The 25183-nt window shown below is 34.3% G+C and overlaps 1 pseudogene; it reads left to right on the top strand.

Moving 5' to 3' along the window:
* The first annotated feature begins 24577 nt into the window (after positions 1-24577).
* LOC129004540 (U4 spliceosomal RNA) lies at positions 24578-24707 on the top strand (annotated as a pseudogene).
* Positions 24708-25183: the final 476 nt, after the last annotated feature.

The raw sequence follows: 25183 nt of genomic DNA, 5'->3' as shown, positions 1-25183 counted from the left end.
CATACATATTACGATAGTTTAGAGAATATTTCGTTGGTTATAATCTCAAAAAGATAAAACACAATTATATGTATATATTTGTTCACTGTATCAATTTTATGCTAAACATTATCCTTAGATAATTAGTTTTATAAAAAAGTAAAACCAAGTCTCCCTCATAACCACCCCATAGACAAGGGAAGAGAATTGGTTCTTTGAATCCATAATCAATTAATTTAATAGCCAATAGACACTCCTGCGAGGCGAGTAATGTTTAATGTTATTTGTTAGTTTATGTTGTAATGTTTGGCAACATCTGTTGTAGGTAGATAATCTAGTGTACGCTATAACATTTTAGGACAACAGCTGTTAGTTGTTTAAGCGTTAACAAATACAAATACCTATCCACTCCATTCATGCAACTGTCTGTTTATACTGATTATATATTTGTATTCCACCGTGAATAACAGGTGTTTACAAATCCTTACACTAACAAACAAACTATTGCACAGAACATTCCTACCGTTAATTTAATGTTTGTATTATATAATGTTATTTACTCGTTTATCCGTTTATGCATATCAGAAAATCCAGTTAAGTTTTGTTTTTGTGACAATAAGTCTATTCATTACAACCATTGCCGAATTGATTCATATTTTGTGGAATAATCCTATACTCTAATTCGAGCTATATCTCTTTTTCCGGCTATCTGTCTGTAAAATATCTTGAAATCCAGCCGAAGGATTTAAAATTTTTTTTTAAATCAGGCTCTTAAAACGTGATTGGCAACTGATTATACCTCAGGAAAATTCGTATTTCGCTACACAACCCATTTGAAAATTAAAATATAACATTAGCCTTTTTTGTTGTAACTATTTTTGTTGAACAAAATAACAAGGAAAAGTAAACAATAGACTTGTAGTATGTGTTTATAACCAGCCTTCAACAGCATACTAGCAAACTTAGTTACAAGTACCTGGGGACCGAGCTTTGCTTGGGGAAAATCATTAGTTTACTCTGAAAGCAGTCTTAGTATTACAGATACATTAATCCATTCCCAAACTCCACACTACACTTCTCGCCTTTACTACTTCCTTCACCACTCCCTACGTCGTGGACCTGTTTCCCTTCCTTCCCATAGCATTTAAGGATTGCAGCCAGATTAATCTAACTGCTACAAACGGTTTCCAGTTCCCACACTCCACACTGCTCTCCCTTACTACTTCCTTCACCGCTTATCCTACGTCACGGACCTGTTTCCTTCCCTTCCCATAGCATTTTAGGATTGCAGATACCTTGATGTAATCGTCATAAACAGATCCCATAATCTGCACTGCTAGCCTTTACTTCCCATCCTTATGGAATATCTGAAGCCAAATTTATTGTTAGTTCTGTCCGGTTTTCTGTAGATGTCGTGTTTTGTTTACAATTTGTTCCTATTATTTTAGGGTTAGTTTCTCATTATTTGTGTCTCACTTATTATTTCATTTTAAAAACACACCTTTTATCTTTTGTAAAGGTTTTATTACTGCACTTGTTAACAGGATATTAAAAAGGAATTTCCACAAAAAAAAAACTTGAAGGAAATCCCCCAAAAATGCCGCCTTTAGCAGAAATAACTAGAGTTCAAACTTCAAAATCGCATTTGCAAACTTTGCTAAGTTGGCTCTTTGCCTTCTCTCACTAAATAATTTGTCATTGTAAAAGTTTTAAAGTATGGTTATAAAATACTAATATATTTACCCAGTTCAAATATAATTTCTGTTATAGTTGTATTCTTAGCTATACATAGATTTAACGGTTTAAGACAAGACTTTAAGTGTTTCAAAATATTTCAAGTCCAAGAAAAAGAATTGACTAAGTAATGCTCACATAAATTAACTCATATACAAAATATTAAAGTAATTGCAAAACTATCACATCATCCATCATGAGAAGGGTCTGGGGAGGATCACGTATACCCCCGGGGTTGTTTGCTTCTTTCATCTCCAGTAGACTGTATTAGACACGTTTGGAGGTTTAGTTTAATCTATACACATACTACTGATAAAAGCAATACCTTCACATTAATACTGTACTCATGTACAATATTGATAACACCAACTCACGTTGGGGGATGATACCAAACCTTTAAAACCAAATGTTATTTTAGTTCGTCCGCTGTATCCTCTAGAATGGAAAATGTTATCTGTATAAAAGATTCAATTGATGCGACCTTAACTAAACACCCTTGAGTGAATATCGATGTTATTTCCTCTTGGGTTTCTGTTCCTGTTCAATAACGATACATATGCAGTGAAGAATTATAAGTATCTAATGACAATTTATGTTGATAATTTTAAGACAATAATGGTACGTGAATATTCCGATTGTAATTTTGAGTACAGAAGGTTGATTTATTAATGTCGTGGTCGTTTCTGCTGATTTGGTCCGTTGGTTATTGCGTAGTTAGAAAACATGGATACATACGCAACAAAGTTGTATAAGAGTATATGTAGAATTTTAAGTTTTTTTTTTCATTAGTATGTAACTTAGTAGTATCTAAATAATTCACGAGACAAAATATTTCAACGCAAGTAAATAGATAGCAAGTTTCTTTTCATGCAAAATCACACATTGACGACAATTATTCTAACATAAGGGATCACTCTTTTACATTAACTATGTTATAAGTAAACTGCAGTCTACAACTCAATTTGTATGGTAGAAAGGTTAGTGTAAAACATCGATATATATACGAATGGTGTAAAATAATGAAAAAACACCATAGTACTCCAAATGGTGCATTTTATATTCTAGTCCACGTCTGTAATTCTAGGAATGTTCTGGAAAATTGGATACAGCAAAGCTCAATCCGACCTCAACAATTTCATCGCCTTCAACATTGTATTGTGCTTACTGTATTGTATAATGGGTATTGTATTGGAGTTATACTAAACAATATCGCAATACATTTATTTAAGCGTCTACTAGTAAATTTAAAGACTTCTGTATCATTAAAAGATTAAATTACATTAATGTAATTAAATTAAAAGTTCGTTACTTAGACAAGAGATATGTTACCAAATGAATGAACAAATTATGAATTAATGTTTAAAAATGAGTAGTGTGAGTATTATAATTATTGAATTACATTATTCTTATCTATACTGTGTGCCATGGCAGGACTTTTTTTACAAAGTATTATTTAATGAATACTATTGCTGTAAAAAGCATGCACGAGGAAGGATTAGTCGATGAAATATTTGTTTTTAAGTAAGGTCATCCACAAAGATAAATTTTATTACCTCATAAAATTATCATACCATTGTTTGTTTTTGTGTGTGTTTTTTTGTGATTTTTCCCCTAAGATACTAGGCACGAGCCCGGGATTGTTTTTCACATTACTTCAGGCTAGACCTATGGGATCTGGCATTATCACTTAGATCAAATCCATTGGTGATTTGGTGGGACTTAAACCCGGGACCTCAGAGACCGAAGTCCCGCGCTCTAACCAGTATAACAGAAATAAATTAGAATTAAATTTATTCGTGACTTGGCTACGTAATCGATTTAATTCAAACTAATTCAATGTGTCTATAATTTGTAAACAGACGAAATTTTGTAGAACATAAACCTCAACGGTTAGATCTTCCTATGGATTTATAACCTCATAAATCTTGGAGTCCATCCCCCTCACCTTCTTATAGAGATAACAACCAATATGTTTAGGTCACATAAACAATAGCCTCGTGTTGATAAATTTGAAATGATCTAACTCAATGTGATTATATTCATTCTATTCAATTATTTGATCAAATCTTTTTTTCCAAAATTATTATGAAAATGATTTTACTATCGTACTTTACGTAACAGAATGTGTAACTATATCGTTATCGGTTCCAGCGACCACAGAATGAAAACATTAATTGTTACAATTTTAATTATGTGTATGCTAGTCGGTTCTACAATTTTGCTATCAAAACGACATTTGAAAGATATATTTATCTCCATTTTTAAGAAAATCCATTGCTCACTCAAAATGATATCGCATTAAAAAACCCCCGCTTAGCTTAGGATATTGAAGCGTTCCTAACACATAATTCGTTTTCCAATAATTTTAAAGTAAAGGGACGCCCGGAAACTGCAAAGGTTGATAACAGAATCTCAAAATTAAAGTTTTTGTATTCAGCTAGGAGGGAGTAGGAAATTGAATTAGAAGGTTCTCTAAAAGAAGGTTAAATAAAAACAACTGTGTTACTGTATCAAGGTTATATACAAAGGATATGTACGGTTAACACGAAAAAAAATCCCACCTTGCAGTCAACAATGTTACTGTTGTTTTATTTATGTTTAACAATAAGCAAATCAATTGTAATAAAGGGATTACTTAACACATTTTTGAATTCAATTATTTATATGTTTTCTACTGCCGTTTTCTATCTATATTGCATATTAATGTGCTATCTTTTTTACATTTGACATATTTTTTTTCCTGTGAAGAAATATTAGTAGAAAGTTTATTAATTGGAATGCCAATACAAATGTAATTTTGATCATTAACTTTTACATAATCGCATAACAATACAAATACTTTTGAACTAATCTAGAAAAGAAGCAAACATACTAAATATTTTAAATTTGTTCGTTCTTCCTCATTGAATCCTTCAAGTGACAGCCAATCTTATATACACAAATTTATAAGAATATTTTAACAAAACAATGTATAGTAAATTTCCGTTTAATAACGATTTTCAATGAAAAACACAACCTAAACACAAATTACAATCAAGTTATAAATGTTGAAGGAGTAAATAAAACCTAGTTTATAAAACTAGGTTACTTACTGTATACTTCCGCCGATATATTTGATAAAACTTCCGGTATCTAAAACCGGAAGTAGTTGATTTTATGAACTCTTCCAGGTTATCAACTGCAACAATTCACGTTCCTCGTGTTTATTTGTTCAATTTATATCTTATAAATTTAACTTTTCTTCACAGAAGTTGCGAATAAAATAAATTATGTCTTCCCACGTTACTAGGTATATTTACATCTTTATACTTTAGTTTGTTTAAAACTTGAATCTTATTTTAGCTGGTGATTGCAAAACGTATTATTTATGAAGTATTTGTTATTTAGATAAGTCTATGTTTTATAAAACAACGTGTTCGAGCCAAACTGATTCTGACTGTGACAGTTGAGACTGATTGATGAGGAGGGTGAGACACAACTCCCGAGACTTTGTTTCGCATTTTGTGCTTATGTACAACAAAGTAAAAATTCACACGACAAAATTATATTTGATTCAGTTGGAGGATTCAGAGGGTCAATAATTAACGATCAATAAATAAAACACGTATAAAAATAAAAATTGTGGATGACATTGAGTTAGTTCATTCCACGGGTCTTAATTATCTTTAGAACAGTATTTCTTAACAGTATTCTGACAATATTAAGTAATAATCTAGCTAGAAAATATGTTTTAATGAATAAGAATGTGTGTTTCGACGTGTATTAATCAGTGAACTGAGTAAATATTATTAGGCCTAGTATTTTGATCTCTTGTAAACGAACAGTTGTAAGGCATCCGAGTAACCATTCACAATTTCCTTTGTTCTTCTTTCGTTAGGATGGAAGCAATAAGAAGTAAACGTAAGATTCTGTATCTAGTATTTGCGAAGTTGAAACAGTAAGGGAATTCACTTAAGAAAATGAGTAGATGGCTATCACTAATATTCGTTATTGCTTTTATTTTAAATATTTTTTTTAAATAACCCTTAAAACCACGTGAATTATGTCTTATATACAACTGAGCATTTTCCCTCATTTTACGAAGGAATATCAGTTTGTTTAAGTTGTAGTACACCCACATCCTGTAGATCTAAGTAGCATATAGAGTTGTTTTTGCCTCAAAAAACATGCAAAGTAAAGTTTCTAGCCGTTTTAGCAAATTTCCCATTAGGGAATAAGCTATTACCGTAGGTCTCATGGTAAGACCTGGCCCCGGGACCGATTTACTTATTCGTTTTGATGTCCCCAGAGGGGGGGCAGGGTTTATGGGGTATTTATGCGGTAAAAATCGGGTTTTCTGATTTTTGACCCTCAAAACATAACATTTCCCAATTTCTCTTCAAACCATTTTAAAGAGCTTGAAAAATACAAATAATTTAGTCCATTGAAGTGTTTTTGTATGGTTATTGGTTACGTAGAAAATTCAAACAATTTTATATTTAAAATTCCCCTGTTATTTTATAGAGAATAAGTAAACTGTTTAAGTTTTCTTGTTTATGGATGCATTTTGATCAAACTTGACTAATGTATTTATTTTATACTAAGCTATTGATATTTTACTAAAACCCCCACTTTATTACCCTCCCTATAACAGCAAACCTAGGTACTCGTTAAACCCAAGATTATTGAATAGAGTTAATTGAAAATCAAATCAGGCTAATGGAATTTCGCTTAGGTTGCAGGTTGGCTGTGGGGAGGGATATTATTGAGTTATTCTTGCATAAATAGTATATAGTATACAGGTCTAAGTAATAAATTTGCTGCATTACTTAAGGGGGCCGATAAATTGCTTTTGTAGGCTTATACGGAAAAATGGTTAAAAACTTTTTACGAAACGATTAAATTAACACAATATATATTCATCATTCACGCACTCATATATCTTCATAATTTATCATTTAAACAAACTCATGCTAATTTTGTCCAGTAAATCTTTCTCTTGGACATAAGCTTTTCTCTTCAACTTCATTCATTACAAATCAAAGTTCATGAATTAGATCAAATTGATTATTTTAAATCACATTAAGGGTAATTATCAGAAGTTGAAAACATTGATCCTGGATCAAACTTCAAACAACTTGGACAAAGAGTTTTATTGAGTTCCATAAGAAAAGCTAAGCACCTTTGGAAGATTTTAAGTAAGTTTCTTGACACGTAGCAACAAAGTTTAACCTATCCAGAGAAGGGATAAGCATCTTATAAGAAAGCCATAAGAAGATTAACGGGTGTTCGACCTAGAATAATACAATATGCAAAGTTGCTTTAGCTTACCTGGCTCACGCCCTACAGGTATTTTATAGGTCAAATTTCTGGGATGTACATAGTGGTATTACGCTCCCTAAAATATTTCCATAAAGAGAAAACTGGTAAAAAAACTTGATTGGTTTAGTGAATATTTGTATCTAGTTGGTTAATCAGCAAATTAAATTGAAAACAAGTAAGAAGTAGTTTTGAGAGGTTATCTTTAAATTAAAACTATTATAGTTATGTAACGTAGTTTGTTCAAATAATGGTGAAATATGACGAAACGAAAATAATAGTTCATCACACAGACAAAAAGTGTCTTTTCATTACCCCGTACCGAGAGTAACTATTTACGATAACAGCTGATATAAAAGAAAGTAGTTGTTTCCCAAGCTCTAATTTAGAGCGAGGGAAAAACTATCAACAGATTTTCTCATGCTCTACATTTATTTTCCCTCGCTCTTGATTAGTTATCCATTTATCCACTACGCAAGCTACTATTTTATTACGGTTTTTTTATGATTTGAATAAGCTGTTTTCATTGATGCATAATCTAAATATATACAGAAACAGGCATTAGTTTGTTTTGCTGTGTTTCGGCATAGTTTTGGCAACTGTGATGATTTGATGAAAAAGCATCAGAGACAAAAACACTTATATGAAGAGGAATACAGATATTTACGAACTGGTTCAAATAACAACATTTTAAACCAAATGAAATAAGTGACGAAGTATTTATCAATACCCCGTGGTCAAAAACTCGACCAAAAATATGTATTGTGTCATACCCCCGCGCGCGCGGTTAAGGGTAAATAGTATGGTTAAAGTAAAAATATTCTCATGTCATAGTCACATACAAAGTACAACAATATAATCAGCTAATTTCTAACAACCAACGTTTCCTTTACGACAGAGAATGCTTGTACCCTAAGCACTAACCATGATGAGAGTTAAATGGGACACAGAGTAGGTGGATAATTTGATTTAAAACCCATTGATGTATAGATTGGGGTAAATGGAAGGTACTAACCACTATTGCCAGTCTATTATTGAAAGGTAATGACTGAGTAGCAAGTAATTTAATTACCTTGTTTAATTACCCCTTGCTTTAGAAGTGAACAGGTACTCCACAAAGCTTGATTTATTGTCAAACAAATTTAAACACAATAGCTTTGTATAATCATATGGTTTATATGAGAATTTATTTTATCATAACACAATCATACTCCTTTGAAAATTTATCCTCCTTATAGATCAGCTGAAATTAGTTTATAATTTTTGATGCCTGTTATAAGTAGAGAGAGTGTTTACGTTTATTTATATCTACATATTTCACTTTAAAATAATTTGAACAAATAAATATATATATTTTTGCTTGGCCTCTGACGTTATGGAACGTATATTTTTGGTGATTATCTAGACCAAGATAAAACTTTTAGGGAATTTCCCTATAGGGAAGTAGCTATTACCGTAGGTGGCACGGTAAGATTAGGCCCGGGGCCTATTTACTTTTTTCATTTTAATGTCCCCAGAGGCCAAAAACACCATTCGTTCAAATTTGTATATATATATATGTCCGTGAACGCGATAACTTGAGTAATTTTTTTCCGATGTTGATGAAATTTGGTTTGAAGGTGTAAGGCGGGATAAACCGAATGAGTTCGCGAACCAGCATGATCGGACCATGGGAACGGGTATTAACGGGGGTTATATAAGGCAAAATTTTATTTTTCCCATTTTTGACCCTCAAAAGATAAAATTTCCCAATTTCTCTCTAAACCATCTTAAAGAGCTTAAACAACAAATAATTCAGTATATAAAACTGTTTTTGTACGGTAATGGGTTATGGAGGAAACTAAAAACATTGTAAATGAAAGATTCCCATGGTATTCTTATGGAGAATATTGTAAAATGTTGTAGTTTGCTTGTTTATGGATACATTTTGATCAAACTAGGCAAATTTATTGATTTTATACTAAGCTATAACTATTCTACTTAAAAACACACTTTATTAGTTTCCTTGTAGCATCAAACCTAGGTACTCGTTAAACCTAATGTTATTTAAATGGATTAATCATAAAAAAATGATAAATAAAATTTGGTGAAAATCATTTCAGGCAAATGGAAATTCGCTTAGACGGAAGGTTTGCTGCGGCGGGGATATTTTTCAATGTGATGATAAGTCTACATGAAGTGCCAAAATTCAAGAGTTCCAGTTAGCATTATTTTGAAATATCATTATTAGGCTGACAATAAATCAAGATGAGGAAACAGCCAGGAGTATCTTTGCCTAATATGAACGAATAATGAGTATTAAATGGAGTGACATGCCTTGTTTAGCTTTGTTACTGACCTAGATATTAGTGAGGATTAATTTTTAAAAACCCAATGACCTTGGACATACGGGCCCAGTTTAGAACCATTAAAAAGCTACACTTTTCACAATAATCCTATCGAATGGAAACCTTTTGATCACCAGGCGTGTACTATAAACCCTAACCCACCCTTATTTATATCACTAATATTACACGTAAAACAGCGAATTCTATCAAATCTCAAGAGCTTGTTTATGCATCGATGTATATTAAGCCTCTCTAAATCCTAATGTACTCAATGACACAACGAACCTCTCAGTAACCCCTCTAGAACACCCTGTATTGTTGGTGACAGGTGCACTGGAGTGATGGATCTAAGAGGTACCTAACCTACTTCAACACAACCTGTCACAACTGGTTGTGATAGAGAACAGCGGATATTTGATTGTAGAAATAGACATCAATAAACATTAGACAAAATAATATTTAAATTTTTAAAACGTAATAAACAAAATGGACGTTTTGTAAAAACATTCAACATGGTTGATAAGCTTTTAATACATCAAGAGAAGAGAACTGTTGTATTCGTAAGAAAAACAAACATTAAAACTCCTTACGAAAATGATTAAAACTTTGTGATTTTTTTAAATATAAGTTTAACGGACGAAACAAGGCCAAATCCGAAACTTAAGCAGCAATATCAACAGTAAAGTTAGCAATAGAATACTACATGACATTTTTTATCGATGAAACCTTTATTTAAGTAAATTGTTATACTGGGAATTGTTGTTCATTGTTATTTTAGGTAGATTGTTTTAAGGCAATCGTCAGTGATCTGAATAACCTTTGTACAGACATCGCAATGGGAATATGTTTTGTTTTGTTTAATTAATTCAACAGATAAACATACTCGTATTCTTAGGTTCAGAGAAGATTGGTTGTTTGTGATTGTGTTATTTTATTATATAATAACATTATACTAATTCTAACAGGTCTACCTATTCTAGCACCATAATTTATTGTATTAAAACGCACACATTTTTACTCTAACATTAACTGTATACAAAATATGTAGTTCAAATTATTTTTAATGTTGTTATCTCCAACAGTTATATACAACGTAGACCTATTCAACTATTTTTACAAACGCAATCTATTTTTTATACATATAATGTATTATGTTGATGTTATATTACTATACTGTCATATTTGCATACAGAATATTTGAAATTATTTTTGAACCACAGGTTAAGCGCAGAAAGTGTCATGGAACTCTAACTTTGAATTTATGTCTTTTTCATTTCCGTTAAACTAAGTTTAAAAGAAAAGAATCGACTTAATTTATTACCAAATCTAAAACACCTAAAAGTTCTACTGGGATTGAAATGGACAATTCTGTTCTTGACAGATACTCAGAGATGCATTGACAAAGGTTTAAAGATGTTAACAAGGCAATGAATATGCGATGAAACCCAGAACTGAACTCAACCCTAAACTCACAGTTCACAAGTAAGGGAGTTTGCGTATAAAAACTATTCCTAAGTATCAAACATTCGAGAGAAAATTATGTACTGTATTTTGTTAATATATTTTCAATCAATAAGACATTGGGAATAATAATTATCGCACAAATTCGTAGGCCTACATTTAAAAATTGTGTGATAAGTAAAGATAAAGGTATTTCAAAGGCTTCAATGGTAAGTGGCCCAAAATGCATTATAGCTTTGTGGATGTGCCAGAAGATTCGAACCCGTCTCACACCACACCGAAGTCCGAGACGCTAACCACTAGCATTGACTTTATATCCCTACACTTTATATCTCTTCATGTGTAGAGATATAAAGTCAATGCCACTAAGCTACTACTAACCAACCCAATCATCATTATTGTTTGAGTTTATACAATGTTTCAAAAATATAGATAAATAAAAAAAAATTATAGAAGCCTGCGTCACTTCGTGACTTCAAAATTCGCGAGATGTTTTATGTATAGTTGATAGGAGTGAAAAAGATTATGTCTCATCATATCCCTATTATTTGCATTGCGAGTCCTATTATTTTCATTGCGTGCTCGATCTCTTTGAGGCACCTTAGAAAAATAATAAATACCAATGAAACATGCAATGAAAGTAGAAAATCTAACGCAGGTAATTTTCTTCTTTACATTTTACACAAATAACATTAAAATATTTTACTTGAATTTTCTAAACACATCACATTTTCTGTAACATGATCAATAAAACATACTATGAAGTCACAAAATCCTCTCACAACACAATATCTAACGTAAGTTATTTTCTTCTTTACATTTTATACAAATAACATTACAACATTTTACTTGAATTCACTGAAACATCACCAACTACATATAACCCCATTTTGGTACCTATTCATGTTAACAAAACTGAATCATGGTCATCTGTTTTGATGTAAACTTGAAAAAGCTCAGATAAATGACAACAGAATTCAGCACTATAAAATTTTAAAGGCCCATCGGACGAAGGCCTTTCACGGGATATCATCCAAACCTGCAAAAGGCACATCTAGAGGATAAAATCCTTAAATTGATACCGAATATGCCTATAAATATAAATATTTAGGGGTTGATTTGCTGCACACAAACGTCCTGAAACTTCTTTTAATAAGATACGTTAGAAATATTGAACGTTAGTAACATGCATAGTTATTCGTTGTTAGGTTTACTGTACTTGACTACTTAAAACACATTTTTATTTATGATTCATGAGGTTGTAAGTTGAGATATTGCCAGGATTCTAAGGGCAAAAAAACAAACTAAATTTGAATTCATTAGCTATTAAAAACCATCTTTTATAAAATAAATAAACTTTATTAATTTGCAAGTCAAATATATTTTTACAACAATTATTTACATTTCCTCGTTTGTATTGTACAGTAGTTTGATATTTTCTGAATAAATTATTGTAGGCACAAACATTTTTATACTTTGTTTTCCTTACAGTGCCACTACCTTTTAAATGTTGTAATTATGGGTTTAATGCATCTTTTGTAAAATAAACACTCAATAAACGTCACCCAAGCTGTTAAATATTATTTAATATTTAAGGTAGGTATTAAGTAGGTATATTTAAGTAGGTATTAGGGTCCGCCCCGCGGAAAAATTACCACTTTTGAAGTGGTTTGGGGATTTTTCTTTAAGCATGTTTAACGTTTAGAACTGTGTCGGTCAAAAACCTCCGTAACATTTTTATTAAAGATAAAGATAAAGTAATACGATTTGGTACATCAACACGACACCTAAAAATCAACTTTTATGGAAATATCAGTTTTCTGTTATATCCCAGAATCAGTTCACATATCTATCAGTTGACGTCCCAGAAGGAGTCAGGAAGAATTCTTAAATGTAAGCATAGGTTGCACATCAAATGAAAGGTCTTTTGAAAGAAGACCCTCGTGCGGGACATTATGTACACTATGTAATTCCAGGGTCAAATGGGGGGCTTTAGCCTCTATTGCCCCCCCCCCTGGAACTAACACTGGGAATCGGGATTGCCTTGGAGGCCCCTCTGCTCACATACCCTATTAGCATCAATGGATATTTACAACCTGATAATAATGAGACCCGGAGGATTGGAATCCATATATCTAGAAAACAAAAAGTATTAGCCTCATGGACGAGGAGAAGATATTCTTTAATATAGAATTTCACCCAAATAAGCAATTTTTTTACAAATCTGGTTGAGTGTTTTCCCTTCAATTACTGCAATAAAGCTTTATCCTATCAGTTATGATAGAAATGGAAAAGGGTCGCAAAAACCTGAGTGACGTATTATTGGACTCGGCTCTACAAGGCAGAAGACACACAACAACCCCCAAGGGAAATACGAGAGAAAGTTAAAGCAACGTGTGTCCCACCAAACCCCAGATAATATTAGTAATGTACCTGTATTATATTGAGGAAAATATGCATTTACTCGTCAAAAATACGATCCTTGTTATGAGAATATTTAAATATTTGTAATGATTAATTATTTTACTGCACCAATAACCAACCAAGCGATTAGTGTTAAAATTTTAAAGACCATTAATTACAATCAAGCTGATATAAATGGGGTATAACATCATAACGATTTAATTTGTTGCTTCTCTAGAATGCAATATGTAGCTTTTTAACTCGTGACAGTGTTTTTGTCTTGACAGTTTGTGACTGCGACAGAATGAAATATGGTTTGACACCTTCAGCGTGTGACCCTGAGAGGACATAAAGTGTTTTCCTTTTGACATTTTCGAAATAAATGTGGCGTGCGATTGAAAAATTCTCTTTGGCCCTGGTTTATAGCTGTGTTCAGTGCTATACAGTATATACGGGGTGTCCCACGAAGGGGTTTAAACGTTTGATTTTATATTACGTGCCCATTCATGCATCGAACTTTTTTAAACTTTACACAGTTTAAGAAGTAGGATATAAAAATATTCTGGAACAATTTCAACTCCCTAACCTTAGTAGAAACAAAATGGTGGCATATTGAAAAACGATGCTTTAAAAACATTAAAGAAGGTATTTTTGGTTTTATAAAATATTTGTATTGTTACTTTCCAGGGCAATATGACTGAAATAAAAAAAACTAGAACATAGCCTAATGGAAAACCTTAATGTACAAAATTATTCAAACTGTAACCCATCCACAGCAACACACTGATAACAGTGCGTAACAAATTATTCTTAAGCTCTTACAAAGAAACCCTGCGGTATCCGGAGAAATTCCTGTTCTATTAATCGTTTTAGTTCCTCATCATTATTGAAGCTATGTGGATAAATTTGTTCCTTCAAGAAACCCCATAAAAAGATGTCGCAAACAGTTAAATCATGTGATCGGGGTGGCCAATCTAAAAAAATCATTTCAACGACCAATCCAACGGCCATGAAGGTTGCCATTTAGTAATTGCTTGACAGGATTTGCGAAATGAGGTGGTGCACCATCTTGTTGAAAGGTTGCTTGAAATTAATTTCTGGTACCGTCAAATGAGGCAAGACCTGTTCATTTAAAACTCATTTTACAATCAAACAGCTGTTCTTCAACAATGAGCGTTAAGCTGGGTTTTCCTAGGCGCGGAAGCCGAGAGCGGAGAGAGGAACGCGGAGAGCGGAAAAGAGATTAACATGGTGTTCCGCTCCGCTTCTAGGAAAACGGTAACATTAATTACCTAAGACAAGTGGAGTCCGCTCTCCGCTTTCCTCTCTCCGCTCTCCGCTTCCGCGCCTAGGAAAACCCGGCTTTAGAACCGCAACGTAGTAAACAAATCAGATAATAAATCATGAAAGTAGTTTTTATAGGAAGCAAATTGGTAAATTTTTCAATATGCCACCATTTTGTTTCTACTAAAGTTAGGGAGTTGAAATTTTTCCAGAATAGAACCTACTTTGTAAACTGTGTAAAGTTTAAAAAAGTTCGGTGCATGAATGGGCACGTAATATAAAATCAAACGTTTAAACCCCTTCGTGGGACACCCGGTACACTCCTTTAATCTATGGTGCTATTCATCGGCAATGGTGACGTTATTTTTAACCAGTGATGTAATTACAGTTATTTCAAATACAACATTTCCCTGTGAGTCCATAAGTAATAAATCTATTTTAATGTTTATGGCATTCGAATTATATCTACGGTTTAGTTTTGAGAAATGTCTCGAACTCCTAATACATGGATATTATATTACTTCATCTACCGTATGCGTTTACCCTGAACAGCTGAGCCACACTCCGTTGACACTTTACGTAATATGTAGTTTATGTTTCTACTTTTCTAAGAACGTAAAATATTATTTTACCAATCAGCTTTAAAATGTGACCATATAGCGTTTGTGTTTCAATCGCTGATTTTATTATTTTTGGGCTTAGGAGTATTCTTGATGGACAGAGATATCTCCACAAGTTATATGGAGCAGCACATATCCTACACCTTCGTTTTTTAGAACCTCCTTAGTAGTCCTGTTTTTAAGCCAAAATTGAAACGTCCAATGCATACAAATAAACATGTACGACATAAAAAATGCTAACCTATTAGATAAAAAAAAATATATTCTCAGGAGATGGAAAATCGGTATGAACATTCAGAAAATTTGCAGGTGAAATATAAAAAAGCATAAATTTATTTTATCTATAGGCTGAAATAGGAATATATTTAACATTTTAACAATTTAAATTGTAGAAAAATAAAATAATACTTTTATCAGATCAGATATCCAAAGATGCATTGGGTTTGAACTATGTTAAACCATAGATTAGTTGTTCGTTGTACCATAGACTAACACAAGTAGACTTCCCAACGCATTGTAAATTTTGAATCTCGCTTTTCGTGTCCAGTTCATCTCCGGTGACACTGGTTGCTAGTGTCGACGAAATTTTGTTTCTATTATTTAAGAGTTAATTTCATGATTTGTGCTGTACTGTTTGGTTGTATAACTAGTATATGAGTTATTGTTTATAATTAAATAGTTTTATTTGGTTAAACGGGGTTTTAAATTACTAAAATAACAAGAAACAAATTGTAAACAAAACACGACCTCTACAGTGCACCGGACAGAACCAACAAGTAGTACGTTTTCTGTGCCAACGATAAAATTGGCTTCAGCTGTTCCATGACTATAGGAAATCTAGGTTGTACCATAGATTAAACATGGTATGTTTAATCTATGGTTGTACTACATTAGTTCCACCATGACCTTAGTTAGTTAGATTATGTACCTTACATGGTTAAACTTAATAACCGTGTGTATGGAAGCTAAATGTTGTGGATAGCAACTTAAATACTGCATTTAAGGATTTTTCACACTATGTATTGTTTTTATTTTAATATTGTTACTTCCGGTAATCCATTATACCTTTGACTATTAATACAACGATTATATGATAATCTATTAGGGTTATACTTCCGGAAGCTTATAGTAAAGTTAACTTCGCATTTGCATGGTTAAAAACAGCTATCGACCTCTCTGATAGACTAAAAAAAAACTACCAATCGGAGGGCGGATTTTGTCTGATTTTGGATGTTATAAAGCAGTAATTTGTCATTAAAATAGGCTACACACTAAAAAGCTTCTGTTGCAATTTTTCCAAGGGAAAAGATGTATTAACTGTAGTTTTCTTGGACTAAAATGTCTTTCTTTCTCACTGTGGAAAACACAGTTAATACAATTCTCAACATTATAACCCATTGAAATAGAAAAAGTTTTTTTTATGTTTTTTAAACTAAGGTGCGGTTGATTTTTTCGTGCTTATTATTTTACAGTGAAAGGTCTCTGAAAATACAATGCAAAAGCAATTAATTTACTCACTTTTATAGGCTAGATTAGGGAGATTTGTATGACTCTGAAAAGGGTGCGTATTTTCATTCGAAAATTAACGGACGATGATTGTTGGATGAGTGACATCTTTGTTATTGACTAAGACCAGATGGTTTAGCCAGGATCAATAGCCCAATGATCAAGGACAACTGGGCCCAGTAAAAAAGTTAATTTTACTTTCTCCCCCTATACCTACTTTATGAAATTTAATGTTTGCTATTTCTATTGTCCACCTTACAGACGTGGATTTCCGTTTTTTTTTTTTTTTTTTATTTTAAGGCAATTTTTGGCTACCTTTATTGAGTATTTTCAAGAAATGCTTACTAAAATTGTAGGAAATTTTATTCTTTCGGATAATTACTTTGGTCGATTTCCTAACAATTTAAAAGCTATTTGCAAAAACGTTAAACAAACTCCGAATATATACTGGTGAAAAAAGTTAGAGATTTATTTTTAACTTGTACAATTAATTCTACAGTTCTAATACTGGATCGATTTTGTTAAATGATACGTCTTTGTGGTTGTAAGGCATAAACTCTTTGAGTTGCTTTTCCATTTGATGCGTTATTTATAGCGGTAAATTTAATAGTATAAAAGCTATATAAACTGTTAAAACCCCGATATTCATTTATAATCAATCACCCGGTACCTTACCCGTTGAAGGAGGAGGCGGCAGGAGTCAACCACCACGCTACTGGCAGGGCCTGCTATTTAACATGGGACTAATTTACTTTTCACTTAACTGCAATTAAACGATTGCGTATTTGGCATGGATCAAAAAGTAGTATTAAAAAGCATAACTTAACCTACGTGTAGCATGCAAAAACATTTAAAAAAAAAAAATTTTTAATTTGTTTTTGTTGAAATCAAAAATATTATTTTCCATAAGGATTTGACAGAACTAGTTCAATGTTACAGTAGGTAAACTGTAACGAGTCAAATGGGTAGGGGGGTAAAAATATAACGATCTAGACCACGAACATTAAACAGCTAAACATAAGCTGTTGAGTAAGCCTAGTCGCGACACTAAACTGACGTCGTACCTAACCTCCAATTCCAAGACCGCAGACGACGTTGGTGTCAGTTTGGTTGTTTGGCTGTTCGACTGCGTCTGAGGCCGGGCCACGGGAGAGAAGATGAGCAGCGAGGTCACCTTTGAGCGGTACGCGGCTGTAAGCCGGTTAAAGCTGCCATGCGCCTGCCTTCGCTGCCAGTTTTTTTTTGTTTCTGTAACTCGTTGACCAATCAGGAATCGTTTTAACTTTCGTCTCGATTCTGAGACGAAGGTGAAGTAAGAAGAAGTTTTCGTGAAGTTTTGTTCATTCGTAATCCCGGCTTTTCGTAAGTTTGTTTCGTTTTGGTTCGCTCTCGAAAATTCGTGCAAGTTTAAGTTCGTATCGCAAGCTCTGAAAGCTTAAGTTCGTACGTATTGTTTCGTAGTGAATATTGTGATATAATTTCGTCATCGGGTAAGTTTTGTAACTAACTTACAGATTATTGTATATTATTTGACCAGTTTTCGTGTACTTAACTTGGTTGAACTTGAAGGCTAGGCCTGATTCGCAGACCTAGTCATACGCCTTAACCAACAATTTGAGTAAAGTACTGCAGTTGGTGAAATATATTTTCAATTACGTTTCATAATCCGTCTTGGGACTTTCTTTTTTAATTCTGAAAACCCCTTTTTTAAAGTTCCCCAGACGTACCAAAGTCTGTTCCAGCAGACAGGTTTCTGCTGGACAAGTTCTGTCGAAGTTGGTCTAAGTTGAACACGTGAGGAAGTTAAAGTTTTAGTTTTTCGTTTTTGGCTCAAGGAGCAGTTTCACCTTTTTAGTTTCGTTTTTTTTGTTCGTTCCTCACCTGGACCACTTAGGCTAACTTGTTTTCTTATCATTTTAGTAAATTCAGACTCTGTGGGAGTTAGGCTAGGTTAGGCCTATCTTGTACTAACCTTGTTTGTTTCAGGGTGACGACGTAACTCCGTAGGTAAGCGGAGTGCCTACTTAGCTTACTTGTTGATTTGTTAAGTTGGCTAGTAGTGTGTCATTTAGATATTTGCCCACAGAGTCAAGTCAAAATTATTTATTTCCCCACAAGCCCTAGGCTAGAGTGGTGATTTCGAGTAGGGTGTTTAGTAACCCGCAACGTTCGTCTCGAGCTCTGACAACCAGGGCTATCAAAGTTAGGCTATCCGAATCACTATCGACTCCTGGGAAACTCCCCGCGACCAGACTAGGGCGAATCCTGGGATCTCGTTTTCTTACCGGTGGCGTAATTTACCTCTTGTCGTCCGCCAGGAAAATTACGTCACAAAACGTTATCGTAAAATTGTGAAATTTGGCTTACAAGTAACCTTATATATTCAGTCTTAAAACTACTTTTTAGTTTTCTTGAAAAGTGAATTGGTTTCAATGTTTTTCGTTGTTTTAAAATAACTCTACAACTGCAACCCCCTCACGCGCAGCGCGGGGCGGCGTAACAGTTCAGCGTTCTCCACACAGATAGCACTAGCGTCGATGTGAAAGAAAAGGCGCGCAAAATACAAATTTTAGTATAAACCCACACTTAGCAAAGTCTACATCGGAAGATCAACAATTTTGGCAGTGTCAGTATTATTGAGTTGTTTCTATCAAACCGTGATGGGTCATCTGAAGAAGTTCCCGTCGAGGACGAAAAAGCGGAAGCTGCCTTCCTATTTAAAAAAATACTTTGATGATAAGAAGTAAGTATGCATAATATTTAGTCTTGATTTTAGAATAGGCCTGGATACTATATAGGAGACTTATTGTGGTATTAGTACTGTAATTCAAAAAATAATTATGTGCAATTCAATTAACTTCACTGTGACTTAAGAGGGACTTTTAAATGAGGCCTACAATAATTTGTAGTAGGTATTTACTGTCCAAACTTAAAAAAACATATATTTTTTGTCAGTTTGACGTTTGACGCATTAGCATTGTACCATCATACCTCTTGTATTTTCAGGAAAGAACCAAGTCACGATGGGGAGAAAGACGCAACAGAAACTTCTCACGTCTCAATGCTGTGTGGTCGTAGAATAGTGACAATTAAAGATATTTTCGATCAAGTGAAAGAATTAGATAATCATAGTCCCACAGGTTGTAGTTTCAAAGATTTGACATTTTTGCGGGAAAAGAGAGTTGGACTGAAGAGTGGTTTTGTATTTAAATGTTCCATGTGCAACATAACAAAGGTTATTTGGTCAGAAACAAAGAAAAATGATTTGATGGATGTAAATACAAGTGCTGTTAGTGGAACTATGGCAACAGGTGGAGGCCATGCTCAATTAGAGGAAGTTTTTTCCACAATGGACATTCCCCCGATGAGCAACAAAACCTTTAAGAAAATAGAGGACAAGCTAAATATAAATTATTTTAGGGAAACATTTACTGTATGTCCACTTATTTGCTTTGGATATAACGTAAGTTAAAAAGTTTAACCAATCCTTTATCCATTAATCATATAATTCATTTCACGGCTGTTTGTTTATCACTATTATTAACTTTATTTGATGTAAAATTATTATTATTATTATTCAAGATTTGCCATTTGCTACAATAACGTCGTATATTGGAGACCGTTACTAAGTTGTAGTTATTATTATTTTTTTTTTATATACGTACAATAGTTAATATTTAATTATATAACTACCTTTTAGGTAATCTCGGAGTTGGTAGCTACAGCTGAGTGTGAAATGAAAGAAGCAGCACAGGAAGAAGCAAGACACGCATAGCAGTAGAAAATGGAGAGGTTGACGAAGATGGCACGCCGCTTCTCACTGTCGTTGCTGATGGCAGCTGGTGCAAAAGGTCCTACAGATCTAATTACTCGTCACTGTCAGGAGTGGTAAGTAGGTTTGACCCCCGTCTGGGCAAACAAATGTTGTGCTAGTTTTTTTATAATTTTTTTACGAAATGTTTAATCAATTTACTCAACTAATAATTACCGTAAGCTTTTCATACAAAATCTTTTATTATTTTGTGTTAAATTAAACGGTTGGTTGGATATCAGTTTTGTTATGGTTAGTTAGCCATCAGCAGGGACGTAACTAGGGGGGGGGGGGGTGAATGATAAATGCTATATAACTGTTATTTTACTGTTTACGAATCATTACGGTACGTATGAACTTGTACGGTGCGAGAATGAGGATAAGCATACTGCGTTATCTGTCTGTCGTCGATGAGTCACTAGGACGGCGCCGGCGCGGTGTCAAAACAATCCACACCCCTCCCGATACCCACCTACCCCTCCGCACACCATCCCTCACACCAGTCACCACACACACACACACACATACTACAAACACAACACTAGCAATACTAGTAATATTATTAGTTACTAGCAATATTATTTTCGTGAATCATTTCGTTTTCAAATAAAATATTTGTCTTTGAAAATACGAACCATATTGCATTCAATTATTTACCACCTATACAGTATCTAGGCCTTAATACTTTGAACTTTGGGTTAAGCATTTTAAGATCTAAATACTGTTGTATTAATGTATTGCACCGATGGACACACCACACATTTTTTAAGAAGAGTTGTAAGGAATTGGGTTCAGTCCAATTGAAGGGGTGGCGCCAAAATAGGTGTTTGCCCCGGGTACTGAATAGCCTAGTTACGTCCCTGGCCATCAGTATTTTTGGATGGTTGGGCCATTGATGGAGAATGGTTGGTTGGAAAACAGTTCAAAGAGATGGCATTTCTACCGTTGGCCAACTGTGTGGCTCCACAATTTACCAACATTGGCCCAACCATCTGTGCTACATGGGCTTGCGAATAATCACCTTTTAACATTCACTCCATCACATCAAATTGGGTGTGACAGGTTTATTGCTACGAGGGTATTTATCTGTTCTCAAAAGAAAATAATTCTCTATTATAAAAAATTGGCAACTAACGCGTGTATGTAATGTGTACTACTAAGGTTTTTGGGTTTTTATTTACAGGCGGCTATTGTCGGCCACAATACAAAAAAGGTGCTGTACATGGGAGTGAAGAATAAATATTGCACTCCATGCTCCCGAGCTGCATCTTTAGGAAAGGAGCCAACAGAGCATACCTGCTACAAAAACTGGGAGTCAACCCAGAGCTCTTCTAGTATGGAACCTGCCATCATCGCAGACGGCTTTCAACGTAGTGAAGAGATGTATGGAGTGAGATACGCTCGTCTTATCGCAGACGGCGACAGTAGTGTATACAAAAGGATTAGAGAGAGCAGACCATATAAAAGTATTACTGTTGAAAAAATAGAATGTAAGAACCATTTGCTGCGAAACTTCTCCAACAAGCTAAGGCAAATTGCAGTTACATCGAACAAAAACAAAAACAGTATCCTTATGAGAAAAAAATTGGGTGAAAACGTTTTCCGTTGTAGAATGGCTGTCCAAAAAGCCCAGGAATACAGGAAGAAACAAGATTTGCCAAACGTAGAAAAGATTAAACAGCTGAGGCTGGATATTTTGAATGTACCCAGTCATGTATTTGGACAGCATGAGCATTGTAGAGAAAGGGGATACTTTTGTACAAAGGAAGCGCAAGATGTAAATAGTGAAGGAAATTTTGTTCCACAGTTAGTGTCCGCTGGATTGTATAATTTAATCTGTGATGTTATTCGTGACCTGAGCCGCCATTCACGGAGTTTGATCACGGATGTAACCTCTAATGCAGTTGAGCACTACAATTCGATCGTGGCTAAGTACATTGGAGGAAAACGGGTGAACTTCGCCATGAGAGGATCGTACCAAGGACGGTGTTCAGCGGCAGTTCTTCAACATAATACAGGAAACACCCACTACGTACTCCACAAGCACATGTACAAAGCTAGCCCTGGATATTATACCAAAAGTACAGGTTTGAAAAGAAAAAGAAAGGTTGTGAAAGGACAGGGACAGAAAAAATCAAGAAAGACATTGTTTCAGGTGAGCTCTAACAACGATGCGGATTATGGCGTAGCAGCCCAAAAGCCGGACATCGACGAGGAAACAATGAAAATGGAAACCGAAGAATTTCTAAAAAAACTTCAACGATCAAAAGAGGAAAGAATTCGAATCGAGCGAGCCACCGTCGAACAGAGTGACAGTGGAGAGTGGCTCGAAATACGCCGTAACCTATTGACCGCCTCTAATTTTGGGCGTGTATGTAAAATGAAACCAACGACCGGTTGTGGTTCGTTGGTAAAGCAATTATTATACTCTACTTTTGACTGTGAGTCAATGGCCTACGGCCGCCAAAATGAACCGGTGGCCAGAGAAGAAGCTGCTTCTTTATTACAGAAAACTATACAACCATGCGGCTTGTTTATCGACGACGAAAAACCTTTTTTAGGGGCATCTCCTGATGGGTTAATCGACGATGATGGCTTGATTGAGATCAAATGCCCATCTTCATGCAAAAACCTGACACCGGATGAAGCAGTCATCTCCAGAAAATGTACATTTTGGAAAAAGGAAAAGGATGGAACGATTGGTGAAATAAATAAGGGGCATGACTTTTACTACCAAATGCAAGGCCAGTTGAGCATTACAAAACGACGTTATTGCCAGTTTGTACTGTGGACAACTAAAGGAATAAAAATGGAAAAAATCGAACGAGATGATGAGTTCTGGCAAAATAACATGGTCCCTAAGTTAGAGAGATTTTATCTCAATTGCATTCTACCTGAATTAATTGATCCCCGCCATTGCAGATCAATGGAAATCCGAAATCCGTCGTATATTGTTAATGCCCAGGAAAAGCAAAAAGCATCTAAGAAGACAAACAAAAGCGATGGTTAAATGTCATCATAGCTTGTAAAATGATTATTCATTTTTGTACATATAATTTTTTGTAATACATGTTTGTTTTGATTTTTTTGGAAAAGACTCATTAACATCAACTACACTGTAAAGCCGAAATAAATAGTTTTCTAAAAGAAAACATGAGTATTGAATTGACCATACCCATTTCCATCAAATTATTTAAACTCAGTTATATAAATTGAGTGTAAATGAAAACTCAATTCCATAGAAGAACTTTTAATGTAATGTAATAAAACATATACTGAAAAAACAACAATTAATTATGGTATCTCATTTATGAAATAAATAAAGTAATGAATAAATAAATAAATAAAGCTATGAAATAAATTGCATATTTGCATAAACGTAAAATTTCAAATTTAATTCAGTTTTATCAAAATAATATAGTAATAATTACCGGCTTCTCGCACGCACTACATACATTTTAAAACTAAAAAAATAAAATTTTAAAACGTATAAATTAAATTTGTACGTTAAAAATTAGCGTAGCATTGCAGGCCGAATGTTTGTTTGTGTAAAAAGACAGATTCATTCGACCCGTCGCGTCGGCCTCAGTATTGCACCATTTCGAAATGTACGAACTGTCCATTTTTCAACACTGCTCTATATATGGAAGTTACGATCAATAGTCTCAAGGTCAAAAACTAGCCGTGCGGGTTGCGGACCGTACAAATGCAGGAGTCGCAGATTGACGATTTTCAACCTGACTCCTGCCGCCTCTGCACTGCAGCTAGCGATCCTAGCAGCGCTAACTGAAACTGAATGCGGCAACTTCCTACTTCCTAGTTCGAAGCGCTAGCTGTTTTACTAACTGCACTCTAGCGGTGCAAAACGAAACTACGTACAGCAGCAGAAGTAGTACAGAGTGTAGCCGCTAGAGCGATTCAGCGATTTCAACAAACGGAAGTTGTGTTTCCTAATAAATTAAAAGAATTACAGACACTTTTCGAGAAATAATATCCTCAGAAAGGGGTTAGTAATATGTATTTAATAGGTTTAAATAACTTTTAAAGTAATAGTAATTTGTTTAAGACAATAATATTGTAATTTACCGATTGGCTCTCGCTTTGAAAACAGCATCCATGTTTGGTTGGGTACCTTGAATTCCCCTCATTAAGACAACTTTGCGCAGTGGCAATATCGTAACCAATGAAGTGCGATTATTGCTAATTGAAAACTTTTACCAATACCCCGCCATGGGGGCTTGAAATATAGCCCACATCGGCAATTTTTGGCAGCCTCTACGGAGGCTCATAATAACGAATGGATTGAAGGAGAACGACCGTTTCGCAGTAGAAATAAATCATACTTTTAAGGAACATGTTCCTAGGGTGTATTACAGACTATAGTGCCAGGAGGCCGTGCTACTGCTCTCTCATTCTAGTAAAAAGGAACTGAATAAATGAATAACCGTTACAACAAGAAGCATTCTTTAGTCGGCCCTTGTCTTGTTAAACTATTGTTTGTTTATTATACGTCTACAGGTAGCTGAGCCCCTGAGCTACCAGGGCTTGGACCCACAACTGTCAGGAAGTATATGCTCCAAGCGAGCAGGAACTTCACGAGAAGTGGAGTTATATACACAAAGACGCCACAGTCAACATGACTTGGACTTGATTGTTTATTATGTTGTCGTTTTCTCCATGTCGTCACTCCTGTCATAAACTGTCACACCAGCAGTTTGAGATACAATATCAACCATTTTAGATGGTTGTCTTTGATTGCT

The sequence above is a fragment of the Macrosteles quadrilineatus genome, unplaced genomic scaffold, assembly GCF_028750875.1.
Source record: "Macrosteles quadrilineatus isolate MER2022 unplaced genomic scaffold, UCM_ALF_1.0 Scaffold_9__3_contigs__length_116548681, whole genome shotgun sequence".
Classification (NCBI taxonomy): domain Eukaryota; kingdom Metazoa; phylum Arthropoda; class Insecta; order Hemiptera; family Cicadellidae; genus Macrosteles; species Macrosteles quadrilineatus.
Note: the sequence above shows the minus strand (reverse complement) of the source record. Positions and strands in the feature narration are given on the sequence as shown.